This window comes from Lygodium microphyllum, chromosome 7 (assembly GCF_053477565.2).
Source record: "Lygodium microphyllum isolate KBCC chromosome 7, Lygodium_microphyllum_v1.1.10, whole genome shotgun sequence".
NCBI classification, from domain to species: Eukaryota; Viridiplantae; Streptophyta; class Polypodiopsida; order Schizaeales; family Lygodiaceae; genus Lygodium; species Lygodium microphyllum.
Window position 1 is genome coordinate 35,092,709 of NC_141141.1, and position 27,069 is coordinate 35,119,777.

The following is a 27,069-nucleotide window of genomic DNA, read 5'->3' on the forward strand; positions in this document are numbered from 1 at the left end:
AGTGGCACCCTCCTCCCGAACGTCATGGGAAAATAAATCGTGCACCATGTAGTCGAAAATCTCTTCCTCCAAAACTTGATGGGGCATTTGAAGAGGGTTGCTATCGTCGTCATCAGTCTCTACTCTTCTTGAGGACTCTGCCTCCTCGCGTCAACGCTTCGCAGCCTCTCGACGCCCTGGAGGGACCATTTGAGGATGTGGTAGTGCATCTTGCTCAATAAAAAAAAGGAGGTTTTGTTTAATGGTGAAGATACAACATAGACCAATAATATTTGTGCAAATAAAGTAGTAAAAATTACTGGGTCTTTTTCTTGGTTCCACTCTCCGTACATACTTATAAGGTGTGACATTGTGATTCGACGTGCTTGAAAAAAAAAATCATCGACAACGATCACACATACATTTGATTTTTCATCGTAGCCAAGCATCTCGATTGTGAAGATGCAATGTCTCATCCTCACTAGAGGATGTACTGTTTGTTGACTCAGCATGTCCCATACTAGTAGAAGATGATGACATAATTACACCTGAATCATAATGACATATATGATTTCATTTGGCATATATGTCATATTCCCTAAATATTTTAATACTTACAACATGGAGACAATCATTTTGATATTAAAAGACTAGGAAAGTCATGTTGATCCAAAAACAACCATAAGCTAGTATTTTAATAAGTTTAATTGTAATCACATCTATCAGCGCGTGTAATATCTTTTATCTACACATATAGACGCGCAATTACACGCACTTACAGATGCGCCACGCGAATATAATTTTTTTTAAAAAAAGTTATGGCTTTCTTTTCAAACCAGTGCTTTCTTGTGTTTTTTGCGTGTTTTCTGTAGTTTGAGCTTGACATCACTAATCATGTCTATCTATCACTTCATGAAGACAAGGAGGGAAGGAAATAAGAGTAAAAAGAGGAGGAAGGAAGAGCCAGAGAGTAAAGAATAAGAGGCAAACAACAAGGAAGAGAAGAAGAATCAAGCAACCTACTAAGGGAAGGGAGGAGGAGGACAAAGAGCTTGCAACCTAGCCGCCACCCGTCGAAACAATCAAAGAAGGTGAGTTCTTATTCTCTCTCTCAATCTTCTTTGCTTTCTCTTTGTTTGTTTGTCTCTCTCTCTCTCTCTCTCTCTCTCTCTCTCTCTCGACAGCAGACTGAGATCTGACGACACTCGACACATTGGATCTCAGACCTCCAGTTTGCTCTTTCTCCATCGCCGATGTACCACATCCTGCATCCAGGAGGGATTACCTACTATTAGCGACTTCGACGACTGCTACTACATCCCAGGATAGTATATCTCCCTGCATCTGTTACATATACACATCGCACCACTTTATCACAGCCGACAGTTGTTCCCCTATCACAGTCGACATTTGTTCCCCTTTTGTAGCCATTATCTGGAGTACCAGAGCTACATACGCACATACACATACACGACACTTATCACACTCATAGCACCGTATTTTCAGTTTCCAGTTTTTAGCTTTTCATTCAGCACTTTTATTTTGGATAGCTGGATCTCATCAGTTGTATCACATTTTGTCTCATAGGCCAGTTTTGGTCTTTAGAAGACGTTAATATAACTTTCTTTCTTTCTTTCTTTCTTTTCTCTTTCTCTCTCTCTCTTTACATGCTTTAGACAATCTATGGAGACTTCGCGCCATTTTTTATAACAGTTTTTGAAAATATGGTCCGACTGCGCATCTGCAGGCGCGTCTGGCTGACAGTCTAAATGTGTTTTTAGATGTGTATATAGACGCGCTAACAGACGCGGGTATAGACACGGGTATAGACGCAGGTATAGACGCGGGTAGTAATGGATTTTTGCTTGTGTAGATGTGAAATCCTGGATCTTCCACCACTGATCCTGAGTTGGAACGCATGAACAACATGCTAGCGAAGTTTTCTAGAGGTGTTAGTAGTTTCTTTGAAGGTTTTCCAAACAAGGAGCAATTCATGGGGGAGATGACCAATTATCTTGGTCGCCCTCCCACTACAGAGGAGGTTTAAAGTGTCATGTCTGGGACACCTATCACATCTTTGCCTAGCACTGCCATACAAACACCAAACCTTGGCACACCAAACCTTGGTACACCTCTAACAGGTACTCCACGCACTATGCATACACATAGATTAGCTTATGCACATGGATCAGCTGAAGTACATGGATCGGCCAAAGCACGTGCATTTGTAGAAGCACGTGCATCGAGTGGAGGTAGAGGGTAGTTCCCGTTAAGGGAGGAGGGAGAGTCATGCGGAAGGACGAGGAGGTCAATGGCTTTGTGGGGGTTGCTTAGGAGGTGGCTCTCGATCACCCTCACCAGGAAATGAGAGAGGTGAGCCTCCACAAATGTACTACTCTGTCACAGATGTTGGTGGTATCTTGCATAACCCTTAGGGGAGGGAAGTGATAGCCTACTTGAGGAGTGACATGCATGCCACATACAAAGATTGTATGATTCTCTTCAAGCACCAAAAAAGTGGTTTGTGGCAAGAGGTGCTAAGGGCAGTACATAGAAGGTACTCTAATCCCAAGAATTCATGATTCTCAGATGATTGGGGACGGTCAAAGGTGAGAGACGCGCTTCATAATAAGAGGTCTCACCTTATGACGCGCACCAAGGAGTCACTGCGGAGACAAGAGCAAGGGCGCCTTGGATATGGCCAACCACCCAATTGCCACCGTAGGGAGAAAGAGGCCAAGAAGAGAGCAACAGAGAAAAGGACAAGTCGCCAGCATGCAGAGGTGTGACTATCCAGATGGCAACCATGGGATTGTTGCATTATGGATCGGGTGGCAGGGAGTCATGGGAGGTTGAGTTTGTAAGTATTATTTGATTTATTTTTTTAAATTAAATTTTGCAATTTGTTTCAATTCATTATGTAGTGTGTTCTAATACGTTGTATGTTAAATTTTTTTTGTAGTATCATATCGTTGGTAGGATGCCTACTCCTAGAGAGGAAGGCTACCATCGAGGCCATAACCGAGCGTCCACTTTAATCCTTTGTGTAGGCGAACCCTGATGCAGTCGAGGATAGCGAAGGGGGGACTAGTAGTAGCAGTGGCGACATTGGCAGTGGCACTCACACCGGCAGCGGTGGTGGTAGCGACGATGATGCCTCTTTTGAGGAGATGTAGAGGAGCCCCGTGCATGCATGCATGCTCCCCCCCCCCGCCCCCCCCCTCCCTCCCCCCCTCTGGCCTTGTAGTTTTCATTTTTGATATATATTACTTTTAGCTAATGCTTGCAACCATGACCATCTTGAGGTCACAAGCACTAGAACTCGTCATGTAAAAACACTTCATCTTTATATATGAAATTTCATGTTCTACATTGTTTTGTTTTTAGTATAAAAATCTTTGAAATATGTACAAATGTTTCAGCACAGTATGCTCATCATGTTTTATTATCAATATATGGACTTTGGCTCTCCACATTTTTTTGCTTTTAGTATAATAATATTTCTCTGTTTTTCCTAAGCATACAATTTGATGGGGAGAAAAAAACCAGAGAGCATGTGGCTTGTAAAGCCACATGCTCTCTGTTTTTTTTTTTCATACCTCGACTCTTTTGCTCGTCTATCTGGGCGTCTAAATTGCAGGAAAAATGCGCGTCTATAATCATTAAAAAATTGCAGAGTAAACGCATTTTTAGACGCGCAGTTACACACCTCTATAGATACAGAATATGAATATATCTACTTTTTTTATAAATATGATTATATATTTATGGAGGGCGTCAATAGGCACGTCTATATTTGTGTCTGTTTTTGTGTCTATATGCGCGTGTAGTTCTCACTATAAGCGCGCTTATAGACACAAAATTTTAGATGTGCTAGTAGATGTGGTAATAAACACGCCCACCATTTTTAAGCACAATTCAAATATTGCGGCTACAAGCACGTCTATGGAGCCTTCTGTTTACCTTCTGTTTTGTTCTGATTTTCTTCTGTATGAAGCATAGATTAATGATTGATGAATGTTGAGGTCTTTTGAAAGCTTATTAAATAGTTTTTTATAGTTTGGAATGGTTTTAGTATGAGTTATGAGGATCTGCTATTCTCTGATGACCTTCTGTAACCTTCTGTAGACCTTCTGTAGAGCCTCTGTCTCTACTTTGTCTCTGCTTTGTCCTTGTTCTGTTTTGTTCTGTAGATCTTCTATAAGTGTTCTGTAGAATGTATGTGTGACTTTGGGAAAGTTTTCTAACTTTTGGAAAGGATGAATCTAAGTTCAAAAGAGATAAAATAAATGGAAGAAGCAGCTGTCTGCTAAAGACTAAAGTGAAGACTAAAGTGACAATGATAGTAGTGAGCTATGAAGAGACATTGTAGTGGCTCTAGTGCCCTTTCATACCTCCCATACCTATTGGGAGGTGCATACACGACCTAAGAATGATTATTAAGTGCAATTCTTGAGTATTGTAGTGAGGAGATGATGTACTATTGAGAGAGCAAGATTATTGTGAGAGAGAGAAGTGAGAGAAACTCAGTTCTATGCCTAAAAACAATGTATCTTTCTAGGAGAGATTGAGAGAAGAGAACTATGAAGATAATGAAGATGAATACTATGTGATTATTTTCATTCAAAAATGGTGTATTCTTTTGTGTTTCTTTTTCTATTGATGGATTCTATGAAGATGTTGAAGATTATGGTTGATTCTATTAAGTTTGTGGGAGATATCTACTATGATGCTGCGTGAAGATTTGCTCTTTTCCTTGTTTTGGTTCTCAAAAGAATGAAATAAAAGCTTGTTGATGTTACAAGATAGATTTTCTTGTAGTAGAAACCCCTTTTCTTGGTGTCTTTCTTGGGGCTCCATATTTTTGTTGCACAGCCGGGGAAACTTGCCATCAACAAGCATCAGAAGAGGCTGAAAATGAAGGAAATGGCATTGCCAAGAAGAGAAGAATTCAATGTATGTTTGCAAAGTTCCTTTTTTCACTAAAGAGTTAGAGATTATTATTGCAAAATCCACTTTCTACAAAAAGTTCATCCCACAATGGTGGAAACATATTACCATCATGATGCAAGCTCTATGTGGTGGACTATTTCCTCTTCTTGTTGAAGAAGTAGAAACTTGCATCTTGGTGGCAAATTGTTTGGGAACAAATTGAAGGATAGAAATAGAGAGAATCACTATCCATGGAAGATTTGACGTTCATTGATAAGTTTTCAGAAATCATCAAGTGGGAGATCGTGAAGAAGCTTCAGGAGTCATGGTTAGTGGAGGTTCATGAAAACAAGAAGAAAAAGAGTTGGAATTTGTTCGTGGATGCTCAACAGCAAGATACGTGGGATGCTTGGTGTTCTAACAATCTTCTATTTGTCAAATTAACAACCCACTGGAAGTTGGTAGATAAAGTGCTTTTTACAACATACACTATTGAAACCATTAGAAGCTTGCATTATTATAATAATGGCATAACAATGATCCTAAGACGAATGAGTTTTGATACTTTCAAAACGGAATATCTCCCCCTCTGTAGTGGTTTGAAAGCTCAATTCAGAGATGTTGAAAAGAAGAAAGTAGAAGAGATGTTGGCCAGAGAATCCTCCACAGAGACTAAAGCCCCTCTCTAGTTCTATTTTGTTGAGTACAGACTAATTGGTTGGAGCCAACCCCTTGATGAATGATGCAATCAAGAGGCAAGTGCTAGAATGAGTCTAGAGATATGTGAGAAGAGAGAATGCAAGAATCAGGGCTGAGAACGATCTTGCAGCAGAAGCCTCCTTTGATGCCCTAAAAACACTCTTTACAGAAGTCCCCATGTTGACTCAAGGTCCCCTTCCTAGTCAGATTCATCTTAGAAATATTGATGACAGGCCAGCAAATGTAGTCCCATGCCAATTTTTAAGGGAGAGTACAATGAAGACCATGAACTTCATGTAGCAGAGTTTATGGTAGCATATGTGGCTAACAATGCCACTTTCAAAGGCATGACGTTTCAATGGTATAAGAGACAAATAGCAAAAATTTTGGCACATGGGAAGACCTGAAGTTGGCATTCCTCACTAAATTCAGATGTGAAGGTTTTGAAGAGCGGATGTGAGAGGAGTTCATGAACCTGAGTCCGTCCTCTAGAGAAAGAGTAGAAGCTTATGTCTTGCAAATGAAATCCATCCTAAAGAGATGGGCTAACCATCATTTGGATGAAGGTATCCAAAAAAGAGTGTTCCTCAGAGGCCTACAACCAGAAGTTCGCAAGTTTGTGGAATTGAGAAGACCATTCAATCTGCAAGCTGCAGTGGAAGGTGCAAGATTGTATGACGAAGTTGAAGCAAGGTTGTCAATGACTCCATGAAGAAGAGTCTTACCTCCTTCCATGCCAGGAATGGTATACCCACCAAATGTAGTCCCAGGGATAGTTCCCTACCTCTATCCCCAAATGCAAACAGTGTCGCAGTATAGTGCACCTAATCCACTGTGATCACCGCAAATGACAGTGCCTCGAATGATGGTTCAACCACAACAACAGTATCTTCAAACAGTTCCTCCAATGGCGACTCAACAACAATGGAACCCTACCAACTGGAATCAACAACCCCAAGTCTCAACAAGAGATCTGAATCAGAAGTAGAACAGAGGACCCTCTGGATCAACCCAACCTATATATGGAGTAGTTATAGAAGCTTCCCAAAACCCTATTATAAGTACTTCATGAGGTGAAAATCTGAAGGAAATGAATACCACCAATATATCTACTCCTACAAGAGCTGGGAGAGATGTGATGCATTCTAATACATGGTGCAGAAAGTGCCATGAAGGGGACATTTAGCCACTGAATGTACTAAAAAACCAACCATTCTTGGAGCCTTCTATTCATACTCTTTGAGGAAGAACCATACAGAGAATATTCACTCTCTAAAAGAGATATACGAACGAAGACAGAAAGATGAAAATGTAAGATTCAACTTGCTAGAATCTAAAATGACAACACAGGACATTGGACCAAAGCCTAGGGAGTTTGGTTCTAATTTTGGTCCAAGGACGTTTCCCTCTCAAAGTTACAGAGGATGATAGTCTGGCGATGGTAAGAGATCCGAGGTGGAATGTTACAGATATGGAGAAAAGGGTCATATTTTCCTAAATCGTCCAAACCCCAGAAGATCTGTGGATTATAAGCCCTTATGCAATCGATGCAAAGGAGAAGGCCACACTACAAAGGACTGTCCAAGTCCAGCCCTTGTCAAGGCCAATGCCACTAATAGCCAACAGAAGGCACAAGAGCTTGCCTCCAATTTGGTAGAGTTAAAAGTTTCCGCTATCACGCGTGCCAAGAAAAAGGAACCAATTGTCCAGAAAGAGAACAACTCCCCTACATTGTGAAGTTCAACTTGCTAGAGGGACAGAGCAGTACAGAACATAGCAGTGTAGTACAGAGCGCACTACAGTGCCATAGAGAGATACAGAGACAATTGCAGGCAAGACCTGAGGTTCAAGAGATAGACGATACAGAAGCACCTCCAGAAATAGAGGAAGTTTCCCATTCCCCAATAGGTTGGAGAAGCCCGTAGATCCTATCAAAGAATATGACGGTAAAAGACCTAGACACTTTTAAACCAAACTTAATGTTTCGACAATTGTTGATGTTGTCTCCCAAATGCCGAAAGAAATTCAAAAGCATCTTGACTTGAAGATGTGGATTAAGGATTACTCCTTGAACATCGACCAAGACCAATAAGGCCCAAAGCCTGTAAAAGAAGTGGATGTGGCTAACACCTTCCTAGATCCTAGAACCCCAGAGACTAGTGTATGGATAGAATGATGCTTTATTTCAGATGCATTGATTGATGGAGGCTCATCAATAAACATAATGAGCGATGTGACAATGAAGCACCTAGGCCTACAAGGTATGCAACCTACACACTGGCTTATCATAATAGCAGATCAGAGCAGAATCAAGCCTTTGGGCATTCTCCAATACGTGAAGACAACAATTGCAAGAAAAGATTACTGACTGACCTATCTGGTGGTGAAACCAAATTCTTATGGGACCTCATACCCTCTACTGCTGGCGAGACCATGGCTTTTTGAAGATAGAGCAAGGACGGATTGGTTCAAAGGAACCCTAATCCTAGGCAGAGGACCCAATAAAGTGGTGTTGAAATTGTATGGATTGCAATAAGACAATGGATCCACATCCATCAAACTCATAACAGACTCCTCCAATGAAGTAACAGATGGTACATCAGGAGATGAAGAGGCTGTTAAACAGATCTTTCCCAAGAAAACACAGACATAGTCCTTAATAGTGGGCACTGTAAGCCAACTACCGAAGGAAGCAATGTCTTTGTCCATGGGAGGATACCTCCTGCCTCAACTAGAATTGACTTTTGAAATCATCTCTGATAGTGAAATAGAAGCATGGATGTACTGCTCTCCCTATTACATGGCAGTCTAACAGAGATAGAGCCAGAGATAGAGGCAAAAGCAGAAGCAGAGGCAGAGGCAAAGGACCTATTTTTCTCCTACAGAGCCTCTACAGAAGCATAGATAGAGCCTCCAGAGGAAGAGGATGAAAATGATGAGGAAGAAAATGAAGCAAGTTATAAAAGTGTAGATGAAGACGTTCCTCTGATAGCGAACGATCTTGTTGATGTCCCTACAAAGACCTCAGAGGTCAAAGATCTCGGGGTGTTGGATTGAATGGCCATGGTTCCATTTGGGTTGACCAATGGACCACAAAGTATGCAGAATCTGCATCAGCAATGGATCAAAGGTATAAAAATTAAGTTCAATTTCCTGTCGCCTTGACCATTCATTCTGGAGAAAAGATGATGATGATGTCCCTTGTCAACAGAAGCTAGAGCCATCAAAGCCACGACTTATAGAAGGTATGTGCTATGTGACATTCCTAGACGCCTCCTCTGAAGATGAATCCCTAAGTCCAGATGAAATCACCACTCACACAAAAATAAACAAATTTTTGATACCCTTTTAGCAATCTCAATAGACAAATGAGTCATCTGTTCAGAAGGAGGACACTGGTTCTAGTGGAACATCACACGATGACAATACTCGCTTGAAGGAGTTAGACCTCTACCCAGAAGCAATCCGTGGGACATTCATCCATGAAGTGAAAGGTGAAAGGAAAATGACGTTCTTGGATACTAACGATACTGAATGTCACCTGAAAGTGGGTCTCAATCTTCTAGAAGAAGAACTAGTGGTCCTGCGAGATCTACTGAAGGAGAACTTAGACATGTTTTCTTGGTCATACAAAGACCTAAAGGGGATTGATTTTGAAGTGATCACTAAGCCCGGATGTTCCCATGTCCTAGCCGATTATCTATCACGGATCCCTCAAACTGTAGAAGAGCAATAGGATGATCCAAACCTTCCTGATACTTCCTTGTTTCTAGTCCAAACAGTTACTCCTTGGTATGTGGACATCGCCAACCTCCTGGCAACTCAACAGTATCCTCCTGGCATCTCAAGCAATGATAAAAAGAATATTCTGTTAGAATCAGCCCCCTATACCTTGCTAGGTAGTGCACTGTACAAGAAAGGAAAAGATGAAGTATTGCGAAGATGTGTTGCAAGAGACGAAATCGGCATAGTATTGAAAGCATGCCATGACGAACCATATGTTGGACACTTCGCAGGAGAAGCAACAGCCAGGAAGGCTTTGTTAGCAAGATACTGGTGGCCGACCCTCCATAAGAATGCATATGACTACTGCAAGAGATGCGATGATTGTTAGCGAATGGGGAATGATGGGAGCTGCAACCTCAACCCTCGAGACCTACGGACTACTTTTTGGTCAAGCGTTTCAAGCCGAGCGGCCATGGCTACCTCTCACATAGTTGATACGCCCTCCCTACCTATGGGGTGTAATGAGATTACCTTGATGCCTGATCGAGTATCCTCCTCCCCTCTGCACGCCGGTAGCTCCACGATCCTTGAGGCAAGCTCAAGCAACCTCAATTCCTCTCCAACAAGCTCCATCCTCCATAGCCGCACGAGACAAGAGAAGAGTAGAAGATGAAGAGAGGAGATAGGGAGCTTCTTCTCCTCGATCCCTCACTCTCACACACTCACTCCCTCACACTTACTAACTCCCTCTCTCAATCACAAGCAAGAAGGCAAGAAGAAGAGAAGAAGAAGAAGCTTTTTGCCACACACAAGAATGAGCTTCTCATTCACTTTTCAAGTTTATATACATGTCCTACTTTCCATGGACGGTCATCCTTAATTTTTACATGGTCAGCCATGGCCTAGGTCCTTTTTCTCTATTCTTTCACTTCCTAGCTAGTCCTACCACCCTTCTAAGTTTACAATTTGCACAGGAGGGAGCCTAGCACTCTTTTACAAGGATTTGAGAGCGGCTTTGCATTTAAAGGTGCACTTTCTTGCTTTTAGCTCCTCCAGACTTTGATGACTGCTCCCTTGGACTTTTGGTGGTTGTTCCCATGCTTTTGGATTTTTTTTTCAGACTTGTTATTATTCTGGGTACCTTCTCTATACCTGCCCTACGCCTTTTCCTACTTCTCAATTTTTTCTATTTTCTCTCTTTTTTCCTGTTGCTGGTGTTGTAGTAAACATTACCCTCCTCCTAGCCGAGTGCTAGTCCCATGGCACTGATGGGTGGTAGCTTGGAAGGTGGTAGTGTTGGTGGCCGGGTAGCCTTTTGAGTTTGTATATATGCCCTTGTCGAGGATAGTGTTGGAGGGATTCATCCTTGAAATTGAAAATGGTGTTAGGGCGGATCCATTGGTTGATGTGCTTTCTCCTTGATACGGCCCGATCTTAACCTGCAAGGCAAAGCTGTGCACTTCCTAAGGGGTGTGTCTACCTCTCTATGGTGCATGCAGTGCACGTGGCGGTGGAACTGGGAGTTGGGTCAGCCCATGGTGTTGTCCCACACTTGAGAACCCAGTTCGTGTATCGTCATAGGTGCGGTGCAGAGCTTAGGGTGATAGGTCTGGTAGTCCTGCCCTTGATGTGCCCTAAGGGTGAGGTGGGGAAGGGGCTAGATGGAAACCCTAGGTGCAGTGAATGTGGCACTCAAGATGTTTCATGGTGAGCTCAAACCTTTGATTTTATTTTTCTTGCACCTTTTTGTCCTCTAGTGCCCTCTTTCTTTTCATTCCTAGTACTAGCCTCTTTTCTTTTTCTTTTTTCTCTTTCTTTCTCTCTCTCTCTCTTTTTCATTTTCTCTCTTTTTTTTTCTGGATGACTTATTGATCATGGCTCCGATTGGAATACAAAAAGAGCTCTTATGTTGTGTTCCTATCATCCTTGGATGGTCCATGAGGTGGCCTCAGGCACTTAGCAAAAAATGTGCGGCTTTGCAGATATTCTTTGATGCTAGCTCTTACCTTCAGAGGTGTTGATGACAAAAAGGGATGGTTACACCTCGTGAAGTGGGTATCGCTCATGTCCTCTAGGATTTCCGTGAAGAAGGAGGGGAGAAAGGTTGCCCTCATCACGAGCCTAGCCATGGTGCGACTATCGATGCCTAAGTTGATATCAAAAAAGAGTGGAGAAAGGTGGGCTTCCTCAGTTGCAGGCTTTTGCTTAAGCAATAACTTAATAAGCCTAAGGTAATTATAGGTTACTATAAACGTCGGGTCTAGAAATGAGGAGAAATCCTCGAGGAAGCGGTTGATGGATGGAAGGATATCCTCCAATAAAAAAACCAAGCATCCCTCGGGAGTCCGTGCATTGACATTGTAGATTGTTGGAAAGTCAAGGGGTCCATGCAAGTTCCTGTCATGGTCGAATCCATGTCTGTGGGGGTAAGCCATGTAGATGGGTCGTTCTGCTCTTCAGGCAATGAGCTGCAGAAAGAAATCCAGGCATCAAAGTTGGTATTCCAAATCCTCCTCCTCCACTTCAGTTGCACCTCGTAGCCTTGGATAGGCTTGGGAACCCGGGTCACCTTGTCTTGCCAATAATCTGTTGGTTCATGCCTCCATTTGGTAACTACAATGTTTCTCTCCTCTATCCATCTGTTGTTGAGGTCATTAACCATTCTGTTGAATATTGCCACCATCTCTTGGGGTAGAACATGATCCAAAGCTCGTGGATAAGAAAAGGACAGCTCAAATGGTCGTGTCTAGAACTCCTGTTGTCTCCATATAGTTAACTCCTGAGACTAGTTGATAGGATGGGGATCCTCGCGTATCGGCATGGGCTCTTCAGGGAGTTGTTGTGGCCGTACTCTTGCTCTCCTCTAGGCTTTCTCCACAAGCTCTTTCCTTCTTCTTCGGGTCGCTACCATGTGTTCAGGAATTTGTGCCCCTTTTGGCTCTTTTGGTGGCGATTCAGATAGGGGCGGACTGGGCTCTCTGTGCTGGTCTTCCTCGAATTCTTGCTCAAAGTCTGGCCCTTCTTCCATGGCTTGCTCTACCATTGGCTGATCTTGAGGTGGCGGCCGTTGCACTTATCCTTCAAACCCTAGTTCCCTGAGCTCGTCAACAGAAAGGTCGGCTTGCCGTAGGTGATTGTATTGTTGTGCCGCAGTAATACCTATGCTAGCTGGAAGGGCGTGTTCTTGAAGGCCGTATCTCAAGGCACAAGATGTCAATTCTAACTTCCTCTTCATCCTTTCTATTGAGTCCTCGCCTTCAACTTGGGTGACATTCAACACCGTGCTCAAGAAGGCTTGTCTCTGAGTGTCTGAGCACACTTCAACAGCCTCTGCTCTTGATTCCGTGAACACTCTTTCGCATTCACTCACCGCCAGGCGTTCTGTTAGTCCATTCACTCTTTCAAAGTTTGCCACTCCCATTGCTGTGCCTTCTCTTCCATCTTTTTCCTTCCCTCCTCTATTTCTCGAGACAGCATCACTACCACCTGTGTTGCTGCTCATTCACTAAGTCTAGCATCTGCGTCTTCTCCTTATTGTGGCAGTTCAGTTGCTCTTCTCCTGTTTTCTTTCCTTGTGTTGGGGTAAAAGGCCCTTGGGCCTGCCTGTGTATAGTGACTGCCCATATTCTTTATTCATATATATATAAAAGTGCAATAAGGCTGTCATAACATTTTTGACAACACTTACATTGTGTGAGCTCTGAGACAACATGTATTTGTATGCCTATGGCTTATGTGATGCTTCTACTGATGTCTATTGATACCGGATCACTTGTGGATGTTATGCCTCTTATGTGAGATGCATTTGGAGCTAATTTAGCTTAGCCATTGACTGTTTTGAATAGTCCCAGATTTTTCCAAAACAGGGTAGCCACCTGTTACTTCAATTTTATGCTTACAAGTCTTGGCATTTGATGCCCGATTATGCCCGGTCTCGGTGACTATACATACGGGAATGTATGCCTATGGATTTGAGCTTGGATTGAGCACTGATTTGCCCAGTTTACAGAGGTTATATGCTATTGGAAACTTCAAGGATGAAGCTATTTAATGATTTTCCAGGTTATGCCTATTGCGTATGGGGTGCTCCCAGCTACTTGGGTTGATGTATTCACACATTTAGATGATGCCAAATGGTTCTTCTATGCTCTGAAATTGTTTTGAGCTAAGATTAGAGCTCGATTTTATGGTTCACTGTCACTTCCTTGTAGCAAGCATTTCACTGTCATGGCATGGTTTGTGCCTAGGCTACCCAGTGTGGGTTATGATGTCTTGGTGAATGCTTTATGCTTTGGTTGTGGATGGCACTTGTTTGAGCTCGTCTCGACATTCATTTGAGTATTTCCTTCAGCAATTGGACATTGACTCGGATTTTCCGTTACGACCTTGGATGCTATATGGGATTTGATGCTCCGATTATGGATCTTAGCTATTACTTGGATGCACTTACAAGTATTGAGTAGTGACTGCTCCCTTGTTTTGACAGTTGCCTATTGAATTGTGATTGCTCATTTGCATTTGATATTTACTAATAAGTGGACTTGGATAGTGCTTGGGATTTACGGTTATGGTTGTCTTGCTTCTCTGTTGTATGGCATCTATTTGGGCTGCAATTGCTTGTGTATGTCAAGGAGTAATTGATCTTTATGGCCACACGTGTATGCACTTGGTCTATTGCTATGTATTTTGCAGAGCCTCTTACCTGGATGCTTTTACACAGATATTTGGGCTTTTATTGAAGCTTGATTCTTGTAGGTTTATTTGCCACCTGTCATTCTTGGTTGGACATGTATGTCAATACATGGTATGAGACACTGCAAAGTTATGTATACTCCTATGTTTCGGGGATGCTTATGCATTTATGGCTCTGAGGCATGCTTATGCTTTTATGGCTGTGAGCTACAGTGGTTGGATATGTCATGCTTTTGTCTACTAGGCTTATCCGTATGGGAGCTTTTGCATACGTGGTTGATGCCTTTGTGTTCTCACCTTCTGGGTTGGATGAGTCCCCTTTGCAGTATGCTATGATGACTTCCAGCTCTTCTAGTCCCCTTTGCAGTATGCTATGACGACTTCCAGCTCTTCTAGTCACGCCGATAGTCCTCTTGATAAGCCTGTTCTCTCTTATGAGAGTTCCCCTAATTCTTTGAGCTCCTTGGATGTATTGGACAGCCCTACTCATGCTATTACAAAGCAGTTGTCCTCTTCTACGAGTTTTACAAGTTCTTTTTGCTTTCATTGTGGAAAGATAGGGCATGTGAAGCGTAAATGCTTCAAGTGGATTAGAGAGTAGAAAAGATTGCGCCACACTAGACATGAGAGCAGAGTCAGTGATACAGTAGGTGAGACCACTGTTGATAGTGGTATGGTGCATGTAGTTACCCATGATGATGCAACTGAGCCTAGACTCCTGGCATTGTGTTACCCTGCAGATTACTTGCTCAATGATAAGGCCTATACCTTTAATTGGCTTTTAGACAGTATGGCATCTTGTCATGTTACTCTGCATAGATCTTGGTTCTCTTCTTACAAGGAGGTTGACGGATGTATTTCTTTGGGCCTTGAGCATGATTATCATGTTATTGGTACAGGGGATATACACTTGGCTTTGCCAAATGGGTCTTCTCTTGTGCTCCGTGATGTCTTGCATATACCTACACTCAGTAAGAGTCTGATCTTAGTCAGTCAGTTGCATGGTGCAAGATATTATGTCTCTCTTGGGGATACTTCATGGACAATCTGTCGTGGTTGCTTGGTATTGGCCAAAGGTGCTAGATATGGCAGTGATTATGTAGTGCATGTCTCTCATGTAGGAGATTTTATGGTTGCAGTTACGTAGATACCACATACATTGTTATGGCATTGTCGCCTAGGCCATGTATGACACACTGAGATGGATGCTTTATGTGATATGGGCTTATTGCATGCTCTTCCCCATGCTACTTGCCCTCATTGTACTCATGGTATGTGCAAAGCCTCTTTGGCTTATGGCGATCGTGTGAGGCATGCTCATCTAGATCTAGTCCATGTTGCAGTATATGGACCTATGCCTTCCTAGTCACTTGGTGGAACATCGTATTTTGTGACCTTCATGGATCATGCTACCCACCGTGTTTGGGCTTACCCTTTGGTACGGATTGAGGATGCTGCAGCTATGCTTGATAGGTTTATGGATTATGTTGGTGCAGGCCTAGGTGCTTGCAAATGGATTATGAGAGCTATGCTATCTCTCCCAGCTTACGGATCTCTTGTCAGCAGTATGGCATTGATTTCTTATGTCCCCGGTATTATGGGATTGCTCATGGCATGTGACTGACCTTACATGCAAAGGTTGCTGCTACGCTTACCACAACTAGATTGTCTTATGGATTTTGGGTTGAGGTCCTTGATGACAATCTACTTGGTTAACAAGACACCATGCTTGAGTTTGGATGGTATTACATCGCATGAGGCATGGAGTGGTATAAGACCCTCCTATGATCACTTGAGGATATTTGGCTACCAAGCCACTGTCATGAGCCTATATCATGCAAATGTCTTCTCCTTGGTTATGGAGATGGTGACTTTACAACTTACAGGTTTTGGGATTTGGATGCCCAGCAGGTTCTACGTAGCCGTCATGCTATCTTTTATGAGACGGAGACACCTCTCAGGCCTCTTGATACACGTTCAGTGCACTTTATGACTGATTCTACAGCCGTATGTCAATCTTCCACTTCGCTAAGGCTGCATATTGTCTTGAGACCCCATCTGACTTGTATCCAAGATGTTGGCCCTCTTTTAGTGATTGACTCTAGAGAGTTTGGATGATCTCCGTTGTCTTGTATGTGCCACGCTAATGCTATGTGCTACTCTAATGATGATGATGTACAGCTTTGCACTCATGAGTTGTACTGGATTGCTCCATTGTATGGAGCTGCGGGATCACTTGCCTCCTAGCTGTCTTGGACCCAGAGATTCTTGACACTTATTGCACACCTCGCTTTCCGATTGGGTGTTGGGTGAGATGTCATGAATCCTCACCCTGTCTCTTTTCTTTTGTTTTGCTTTTTCACTCCCTGGCCCATTGGCCTTTTAGTGGGAGGTTGTTGGGGTAAAAGGCCCTTGGGCCTAGCTGTGTACAATGACCGCCCATATTCTTTATTCATATATATATGAAAGTGCAATAAGGCTATCATAACATTGTTGATAGCACCTACATTGTGTGTGCTCTTCTCTCCCGCATATCTTGCATCCCTTTCACCTTGTTCTGCAATGGTAAACTACAGTTCTGCCTCTGCGAATCTCTCTGATAGTTCTTCACAAATCTGCTCATGGGTTTCTAACTCTGCAAAATGCAGTATTCTTTCTATTATTGCCATAGCCATGAGAGCTTCCACATCTCTTTTTGTGTTTTCCAAGTCGTCTTTTAGCTCATGTGTGCTTCTTCCTGTGGCATCCTACCTTTCTTGCTCTAGGACTTGGATCTCTCTTTCTAGTCTTCCTTGATCCTCTATTTCATACCATAGTCGGAATGCCAGGGCGTCCTCTTGCTCTTGACGTTGCTCTTCTGACTCCTGGCTTTCTTCCCGCCAGTGCTTCTCCAAGCGAGCGATCCTTTCCATTAGCTCATTACACTACTGAATTAACATTTTCTGACTCTTTAGATGAGCTAATAGATCCTCTTCTCCCTCCTCCAATCTTTGCCCCAAGTGATCCTCATTCTCTTGAGCTTCCTTGATCTTGGCATCCAACTGCTCTTTTAGGGCCTTAAGCTCTTTTTGATGATCTAAGGCTTGCTTGGACACGTTGAGCCTCAAAGCTGCTGAGGTTTCCTTTTCAACGTCCAGCTCTGCCAAGCCCGCTTTCTTTTCCTCTCTGGCCTTGCTCAACTGAGTGAGGATTTCAACCACATATGCCTCGTAGTCTGCTAGTGGTGGCATTGTGAGAGGGGCCATAGTGGTTGATGCTTCTAGCTTCTGCCGCTAAGGGTCTTGTCGTGATTTTGCATCTGCTGCTGCTAGCCTCTTTGTTCCTACTTTGAGGGAAATCTCCGCCACTTTGTTAGGCAGGATTTGTATCATTGCCATTAATTGAGCTGTCCACAGCTGGCACTAACTCCTATGTTGTGGTGGGTGTGGTTTCAATTGGGAGTGGAAAAACGGAAGAGGGGAGGGGGTGCAGTGGGGCCTTGCCCTTTCCTGCAACCACAAGGGCTGTTTCTACACTACCACTAACTCCAGCCTCATGATGCAGGCTCAATGGGCTCATCTCTCCCCCTCCATGGGTCTCTTTCACGGACTTGTAAGTTGCCTCTACCAAATCCGCAGCTTTGTTCCTCCTCATTTCTTCAGCTTTATCTTCAGCTCTTCTCTTTCTCTCCTCCTCGGCTCTTCTTGACTCTTCTCTGATCCTTTCAAACTCTTCCTCTTCTTTTCTCCTTCGTTCCTCCTCCATTCTCTTGGAGTCTTCTTATGCTCTTTTCAACTCAGCTTTCTCTTCCTTGCTTAACTTTTCCTTCTTTTGTTTTGGATCTTGGCAATCTTCGCCTTTCCTTGTGCCCTAGCTTCTGTCAAGATTGTGGGAGAGAAGGAAGGAGTCTCGCTTGAAGATTTCTTGCTTGCACAATGGGGGAAGACACACAAGGGTGGAGGCTGAAAACAGTTTTCCTCTTCTTAGTTGTGTAAGTCAAAAGAACTCAAGTACAAAGAAATAGAAGAACCCTATATATGGGTCTCAAACCAAACTCAACTAACTAAGGTGGCATACTAACTAAGCCACGAACTAGAGTAGATAAGGATAGCTATCATGTAGCTATTATTCATGGGCGGTGTACCAGCCGCGTCTGCAACTGACAAGTCGGTGACATAAATACACAACGGTCACCCTGGCGTATCACGAGTGGAGCTTGATATCTCAACAGCTTCGACTTGAGAGTGGACAGTGCTTCAAGCTCTTCTCTCTCACTAATGGTGTCTTCATTGGATCTGTCTTCCTCACGATGCAGTGGCTGGGAGGGTGCTACTATCTCTTCAATTCCCTCTGCTTCCTTGGTGGCCTCGTGAATAATGGCCAATAGTACACCATTGTACTTGATGGTAGAAGCCTTGGCAGAGGACTTCTTGCGGGCTGATCTCGCTGTAGAGGCTGGGGACTCTCCTCCAGCTATTGTTGCACCCATAGCAAGGGCCTTTCCTGCTATCTCGATGGTCTTTATGATGAACACATCCAATCCACTTCCTCATGGGACCCTGCTGCTATGCTTTCCAACACCGAGACACTAATCGCGTTCATCAAAGCATTGTATCTCTATCCTAAGAAGAGGGTGTGGACCATATTTGCTTGCATCTTTACTTCTGAGTTTGGGATGTTTGCCAAACTTACTCCATCCACTGTGTGCACCTCACTCCTGTTCATCCCCAGCATAGCATATACGTCTCTTTTATGATGCATCACAGCCTTGGGGGCCAAGCCAAGGGCCTTCTCCACCACTTCAGTGTTAAGCAGTACCTCCACCTGGTGGGCAATATCCCCTCTTCTTACTATCACTATGCCACAGTTCCTACGAGCATCAAAACTCCTCAGGAACTTTGTGCAAGCATTGTAATCCACCGCTTGTCCCACTTTCTCCACATACTTCCAAAGAGTACACTTGTCCACTAGCTACTTTACTGCTAGCTCCTCTAGGATGGCTTTGTTCAGATTTAGAGTGTGCTTGAAGGTGAACATATTAAATCCTCGTGTCTCCACACCTATCCCGTACTTGTCTTGTTCTTCTACCATGAACAGAAGCTTACCACCTTTTTCCTATCCTGCCATTGTGGGTACTTGCCATGCAATAGTACCCATAATTAGTATTGATGGGGTAGGAAAATTTGAATTATGGCATTATGAAAGAATTAAACAATTAGAAAAGCTGCACGAGAACATGAAATTTGAGAAATAACAAACTGAAAGAAAAGAAATCAATTTTCCAAGTGTGCTTTGCTCTTAAGTTTTTATGCATAGTTCAACTCTTCATTATGTTTTTCCTTTGTGTTATGTTTTCCCAATCACCTTACCCCCTCCCTCGTGGAAAGTTAAAAATCCTTCCTAGGATTGAATAGGATGAGGCAAGGGCATTAAAGCACAATGTGGTGTGTTTAATTTGACAAAAACCCACTAGTAGAAATTTGGGCTGTATTCTAATTGGGCATGACGGTCAAGTTCATGCGGTCTAATGGATGCTTGCGTGATATATGTTAGGACATCATGTAGCACATCACTAGATTTGAGGCCGCTTGCAACGTGTACCTCTTCTTCTGTAAGGAATTGGTCGATGTAAGGATGGCCAATAAATGGTCATCAAGCAGTTTGTTACACAAGATGGACATAACCCTAAAAGAAGTAGGAGCTACGTACATGGGGTCATATTCCGCAACCTTGATTGCACATCTTTGCTCAGCATTCGTCATAATTTGGCAACCTTTCCACTCCGATTGGAGACGTAAGGTATACATTGCTGTAAGAATGAAGAGGTAGAGTTTGCAAGACTCACAAGCTCTTCAAGCTCTTGGATTGGTGCAGAGTTGATAGGCTTTCGGTATGAGGTCAGCATCCTACCGATGATTGCTTGCTCCTTTGAGACTTCACCGCTAGCGATAAGCTCAGTTGTAACCTTGGGGAATTTAATGGTCATGAGCTCGTACTCTTCTCAGGTGCATGGTAAAGCACAGACTTCAGAAGCAAGTGGCTCATCAAGAAGGCCAAGGTCTAGTCGCTCATAACTTGGGGCGAAGGTCGTGAATGTGCTGTCCAACATTTTAATGCAAGTAACTAAGTCATCACCTGAATTGGCAACAAGGTCCTTGGCCATAGCAAGAAATGAGCGTCGCTCATATGAAGGCCTAAGACTTGCTGGTGGCTGTAGTGGAATAGAATTAGATGGATGCATTAGTGATGATGTTTCGCTAGATTGCTCCTTGGGATGAGCATCCACTTGGAAGGTTAGTTGTGTGTCATGCGGCTTGGAAGACGTGTAACCTTCATTGTGAGCTGCTTTGAGCATGCAAGAGTCGGTCACATTAGATGATTGTGGGACACCTAGCTGCTGCGTAAGTTGATGGATTTGTGAGATCTCGAGAGACATAGTGGGTTCAAACTGCAAAAGACTGATTGGTGTAGTCTCTAGAGACTTTGCTTTGGCATCAATAGTGGTTGGTTTAGAGACAGCGGGTTGCGGCTTTGGCTAATAGATGGGCTTAGGTTTTGGGGCTTTGGCCTTTGTGGTTGTCATAGATTTGACAGCTTGGGTCTTAGGTATGCCTGGTTGTTTAGTGAACACATTGCTTGAAGAAGGTGTGGCCGCAAGCTATGTAAGGGGTTTGTTCTTAAGGACTGATGTCTTGGGCACCCAGATCCATTTGTTGCCTTCATAGTATCCTTGAGCACGTAATAGGGTTATGGGGACCCATTGCGGCTTAAGGGTGCATTTACGGATTTGGCATCTAGGCTACTTTCTAGGCTTTGCATGAGAGTTCCTAGGTCTAGGGGTTGTGTTTGCTTATTGTGGGAAGGCTTGTCTTGATGTTTAGGTACCCATTGAAATGCAGGTTGCTTAACCTTATGAGTGGGTTTGGTGGGGTGGTGTTTTGTGGGTTGAGTGTAAGACATCATGAACCCCCTCATTAGCCTTAGGCATGCTCTTCTCTATTGGTGGAGTGGCGATCTTGGAGGGACCCGCACTGCCCTTGCTAAAAGTTGTCACAACACGTACATTTCCTATGGCAAGGTGGATATGCTGTAGGTCATAATCGACATAACAATGGATTTATTTTTTGAAAGTGCGTCCTAGTAACGACGCCTTGCCTACCTCCTTCGTGTTGGGCAACATATAAAAGATGATTGGCAAAATTTTAGACTCAATAGAGACAACGACTTTGCACTTCCCAAGGAGTGCATAGGATTCACCTCCAAATGGGGTAAGTTTAGCGTTAGCTAGCTACAACTGGAGTTGACCAATGAGGGTCTAACAAGCATGGGTTAGGATATTGACATCAACTCCCTCATCGATCAAAGCATCAAAAGAATGTGTCTTTTGGGTTGTGGTTGTGATTCGTAAATAAGCTGGAGCAATAGCTTCCTCATCATCCTCTATCTCGGTGATGGTTGCGACACAGACATTGACAGGGGCCTCTATCATAGGGGGCTCATGTAAAGGATGTGTGGGAGGGTATTACTTCTTCATGCGACTGCCATTAAAAAAGACTATGCCCTTGCCTTCTAGTGTTTCAAGTTTGACATTGCCCATCCTACTAATGGCACATACTCTAAAAGGTCCTAACCCTCAAAACTTCATTTTCTGCTTATGGCCCTTCATAGAGTACAATAACACAAGGTGGCCCTAGTTAAAATCACGTTGTTTGACATGCTTGTCAAACCACATCTTTCTTCGTGCCTTTTCACAAATTAGAGCATGGGTGGTGATGAGTCTAGTTTCAATGAGGCATTCCAACTCGATAAGACAGTTATTCCAAGCCTCTTTCCCTTCCCAATGCTCTTGCACCGCTATCCTTAAGCTAGGGATAAAAAATTCTAAAGGTAGAATAGCCTAGGTTCCATATGTCAGCCTGAAGGGCGTTTGTCCCACAGCCATTTTATAGGCTATTTGATAGGCCCATAAAGTTGCCATGAGCTTGTTATTTGAGTTGCTACGAGAAGTGGAAACCACCTTTGTGAGCATGTTGACCAGGAGCTTATTCATCGATTCTACTTGTCCATTGGCTTGGGGATAGTACGGTGAAGACTTCCTATGGATGATCAAGAAGGTTGAGAGCAGGTGGGAAATCACCTCATTGATGAAGTGGGTGCCCTGGTCATTCACTATCTCAATAGGACAACCAAATCTCAAGATGACCTACTCCCATAAGAACTTGGTTTTAGTCCTTGCGTCATTCTTCCTTGTGGCTCTTGTTTCAGCCCATTTTCTCAAATAGTCAATTGCTACGATGATATATTGAGCCTATGAATACTGGGCCATAGGACTAATGGCGATGAACTCAATGTCCCCATTTCTCGAAAGGTTGTCATGATATTACAGGGGTCAATTCCATTTTGTCCTTCCATGCGGGAACCTTGGTCCTTTGGCACTCATCATAGTGCTTGACAAATCTAGCTGCATCATGGAATAGCGTGGGCCACCACAATTGAGACTGCAACACCTTGCGGGTTGTCGTGTCTCCATTGAAATGCCCCCCAGCAATTCCAGCGTGTGCCTCTCTCAATGTGTCATGCATCTCATGTTCACACACACACCTACGTAGCAACCCGTCTTGCCCTAACCTATAGAGTTGGCCGACAATCAGTTGATAGGGTTGGATCTTCACAATAAGCCTCCTAAGCTTGGGCTTCTCAATAGGTCTCTCTAGTAGACCGTGTTCGAGCATGTGGATGACATCATCAGCCCAGTATGGCCTTAAATCAGCCTTGAATAATTCCTTGTCACTAAACAAGCCAAAGAGATGCGCATCTGGAAGGTCATCCATTATGCCTTGTCTAATGACTTCACCTATGGGGGTATGAGAGACATGTGATTTGCCATGTAATGATGTTTCCCTTTGCATACACCCACAGAGAATTCAAACTCTAGAAGAAGCAATAACCATCATACAATGCATCCTATAGCACAAAGCTTGTTCACTAGATAGAGCAATGCTTGATGGTCAACAAGAAAAGTGAAGGGTGTGGCCAAAAGATAATGTCTAAATTTCTTAATTGCAAATATCATGGCCAGCCCCTCCCTTTTCATAGTGGAATAGTTCATCTTTGTCAATGAGTTGCCTGCTACTAGCAAAGCTCATTGGGTAATCAAGGTTGTGTTTGCCAAGTTGGCACAGAATAGCTCCGATGGCAAAATTAGATGCATCTATATGCGCATGGAATGTTCTAGTCCAATCCAGAGCTTGTAAGATGGGTGCAATGGTAAGAGCCTTTTTCAATTCTTCATAAGCATGTTGGCATTCTTCGGTCCACTTGAATACAATTAGCAGCTTGTACAGTGGTCTTGCAATTAGTGCATAATTCAGTACAAAGGGCCGATAGTACCCTGTGTGACCTAAGAAGCATTGAACACAATTATAATTGTTGGGTGGTGGTAAGTCGACAATAACCCTGATCTTCGAGAAATCAGTGGTGGTGATGCCGTTCTTGGACACCACGTGCCCTAGGATGCATTCGTGTTTCACCCAAAATTGGCACTTCAGGGGGTTCAACGAGAGATTATAAAGTCGACATCGCTCAAAGACTGCCCGTAGTTTCTCTAAGTGTTCCACCTAGCTAGAGTGTACACATAGATCATCCACAAACACCCCTAGCTCACGTCTGAGCATGTCTTTGAAGATCGTGCACATCAGGTGTTGGAAGGTTGCAGGTGCATTCATTAGCCCAAAGGGCATAACGATGTAGGAAAATACCCCCACTCTCTGTAGCAAAGGTAGTCTTGTGCATGTTGTCGAGGTGTACTTGCACTTGATTGTAGCCCAAGAAGCTGTCCAAAAAACTATAGGCTTCTTTACCTGCCACCCTCTCAAGCATATGCTTGGTGTATGGAAATGGGTAGTTATCTCTCTTTGTAGCAGCATTAACTTTCTTATAGTTGACGCACACTCGGATCTTTCCGTTTTCCTTCATAACGATCACTGTTGGTGATACCCAGTCTGTGTGCTCCATTTTGTAGATGAATCTTGCTCTCATGAGTCTATCAATCTCCTCTTTTATTGCATGGGCATGGTTTGGATTCATGGGGTAAGGGCGTTGTTTTACAGGAACAACGTCAGGGACCATAGGGATGTTGTGGGTCACAACCCTAGGGTCGACTCCCTTAAGTTCATCCAGAGACTAAGCAAACACGTCCATGTACTCCCATAGGAAAGCAACAAGGCTAGCCTCCTCATCCTTGGTCAGGTTATCTGCTATGAATAAAGTCTGAGGCTTCTCACCTTCCCCTGCTAGGTTGACTTCCTTCACCTTGGTGGGTCCTTCAATAGGCTTGTTGGTCTGGCATTGCCTCTTTGCTCCTAGCAAGACCAACACTCTGTCACCCTTCTTGAACTTAGTGAAGCGTTTGGGTAGGTCCGACAGTTTCTTTTGTCATTCTACGTCTGACTCTTTTTTTCATTTCTTAATTTCCTCCTTTACCCGATTGCGCCATAGGTAGCGGCAAGTCCCCCTTGGTGCATTTGGTTTTGGATGGCATGGGTATTTCAAGGTCGCTCTCCGTACTGACTTCAAACTCTGAGTTGAACTCACAGCCCTCACTGGAAGAAGGAGTCTCCCCGGGTGGTCGTAGTTCAGTCGGTGCATCTCTCCTAAACACAGGTACTACTGGTGGTTAGGCAATTCCAGCCTGCTCATAATCCACTGCCCCTATGCATTCCAACCAAGATCGATCGCAATCCAATCTCATAACTCCTCTCTTGATCTCATATGCATTCCTTTCTCGGGGCCTGGAGTTTGCTCTTATCTGTTCTATCACCCTTCCATCAGTATCATACTCCACGGTATCCATTTCCTCCTTGCTCTCCTCACTGATGGAGAAACAATCCTCATATTCATTGTGAGAACCATCACTCGACTGCTCGTCATCTCCTAGATCCTCCTTTCTAGCCTCTTTCTTGTCGGTGAGGACTAGAGCCCAATTGTATAGCAAGTTCAGGTCGTGAACTTTGGTCCACTTCCACTTGTGCTCACCCAAGAGGTCTCTGAGGGGCAAGAGATTAGCGAAAGGAATGCCCTCCAATCTGCTTGTCAGATACTCTAGGGTCTCCTAGAGTTCTAACTTATTATTTGGGATATGGAAAGTGATAGGTTTGGGCCAACCACACGCACTCCTTCCAATCATGCAGAGTGGTACTAAGTATTCCTCATCTGGCGTGCCCATGGCTTGTACGGCTTTCTTATACTCCTCCTCATCGTCTGAGAATGGGAGATCGATGGTTGCAAGGACATGCATCCAATCTCACTCATCCTTAGGGTAGGGAATATACTTGGTCAGTGTCCCATACGATGTGGTTGGTTGCATGTCACCCCTCAATGTGGCTGAGATGGCATCTAGATCAATAGGTGTTGTCTTCTAGGTATCTATCTCCACCCTTACTCCTTCCTTTCGATTCCCTAAGAAGATTAGACCATTGCCCAAGTCCTTGATGACTCATGCATTCCTCATTCAGGGTCAACCTAGTAGGATGTCGTAGTCCACTCCCTTCATAACAATGAAGTGTACAGAGAACTAGACACTTGCAATCTTCACTAGCCAATTCTTTAAAACTCCGAACGGCCTTACCTTCATTCCATTTGCTAGTGTGACATTGAACCTAGTAGTCTCGATAGGAGGGTTTTCCTAGGCCTGCAAGACTATGTGGCTCAAGACACTAACCCCTACACCCATGTCTATGATTCCTTTCCATGTCATGTCTCCTAGGGCCAGGATAGGTAGCACAGCGTGCATCTCGATGCACTCCCAAAAAGCATTTACATGCAGAGATTTAGGCGTTGAGTGCAACGTCAAGCTCGATATCTGTGTGACTGCATCATGCCCATGAAGGTCAGCAGCAATTTGCTCAGTTGGTTCCTCCACCCAGTGCTTCAGTTTCAGCCAAAGCATCGGATGGCTGCCTAAGCAAGTCTCCTAGGCTTAGGGTTATTGGGGTGGTTACTAATGTCGTGAGGAGGTTACTCTTCATTTGTCTCTCCTCCATTCCCACACCTTTAGGCCATTGGCCTTGGGTGTTTTACTGGCTCATTGCTCTTAAGCTTCTCCTGGGTGGTGCTGCCTATGGCATGGGCATATATCTTGACCTTGGTCGAGAGGGTGAGATTGGGGTGCTCACACTGAGAAGTCCTCAGTTCCATCTTCTATGATGGCCTCAGCATCCATCAGGTTCTCTTGGGCTTCCTTTACCCACTCCTTGACCTTTTCAATTGCTTCTAATTGGCGCCTTGGGCGGGGGTACTCCCCTACCTTAGCACTCCCTTTCTCTGTTGTTTTCGAAGCGGTGGTTTCAGCCTCAGCATCAATTACCTTCCTGCCACTCACTAGCATTGTCTCTTCATCAATTTTGAGAGTGATCTTAGCGTCAATTTTCTTCTTTCTTTGCCTACTACTCTTATTTCCTATTGAGACAATGTCTAGGTTGCTAGGCTCAGACAGTGAAATGCCAACCTGCCACGTTTGTGCACATGTCATGACATGTAGCAGGATGGGTGTATCCTCGCTGTCGAATGTCTCAATGCTAAAAAGGCCCAAAGGTACTAATGGTACATTGCCTGAGCTCGAGGATGGCTTTTGTCTAGGGCATTCCCTAAAGAGATGGGTGATGCCACACTCGGCACACCTGAGATCAGCTCTCTCCCTATTAGCTTGCTCTTTTTCTGGGCATCATGTCTATATGTGACTACAAGTCCAGCACGTGACTAGGTCTTGGAAAAACCTTTGTCTCTTCCCCTTCCTAACGCCATCACCGGCACTGGTCGATAGTCCATGAGGACCGGATTACCCTCTTTGTCATACGAGATGTAAGGGTCCACATATGACTCCTCATCATTGGCCTCTTCCACATAGTGGATAGGAGCGTCACTCAGTGGATGTGTCATGAAGGGTTCAAGCGGTCTGGGTATGCTCGTGGGATTGATCTCTAATCTAGGAATGGTCGGTTTTTCATCATTAGGTGCTAGAAGGGCCAATGGGGCTCCTCTTCCGAAGAAGTTAGGCGGCCTATT

The 27,069-nt window shown here is 43.9% G+C and overlaps 1 protein-coding gene across 8 annotated transcripts in view; it reads left to right on the forward strand.

The window, feature by feature from the left end:
* The window catches only part of ARP2 (actin related protein 2), a 320,561-nt gene that overhangs the window by 237,746 nt on the left and 55,746 nt on the right, over positions 1 to 27,069 (forward strand). The window contains exons 16-17 of one of the 8 annotated variants that reach the window (XR_015691293.1): positions 852 to 1,070; positions 3,030 to 3,180. The exons of 1 other annotated variant lie outside the window; for it this stretch is intronic. The gene's annotated coding sequence lies outside the window, so the exon portion shown is untranslated. Of the gene's footprint in view, positions 1 to 851; positions 1,071 to 1,203; positions 1,351 to 2,941; positions 3,184 to 27,069 lie in introns of those variants that run through there. 6 more of the 8 variants (XR_015691292.1, XR_015691290.1, XR_015691291.1 and 3 more) reach the window with 6 other exon arrangements.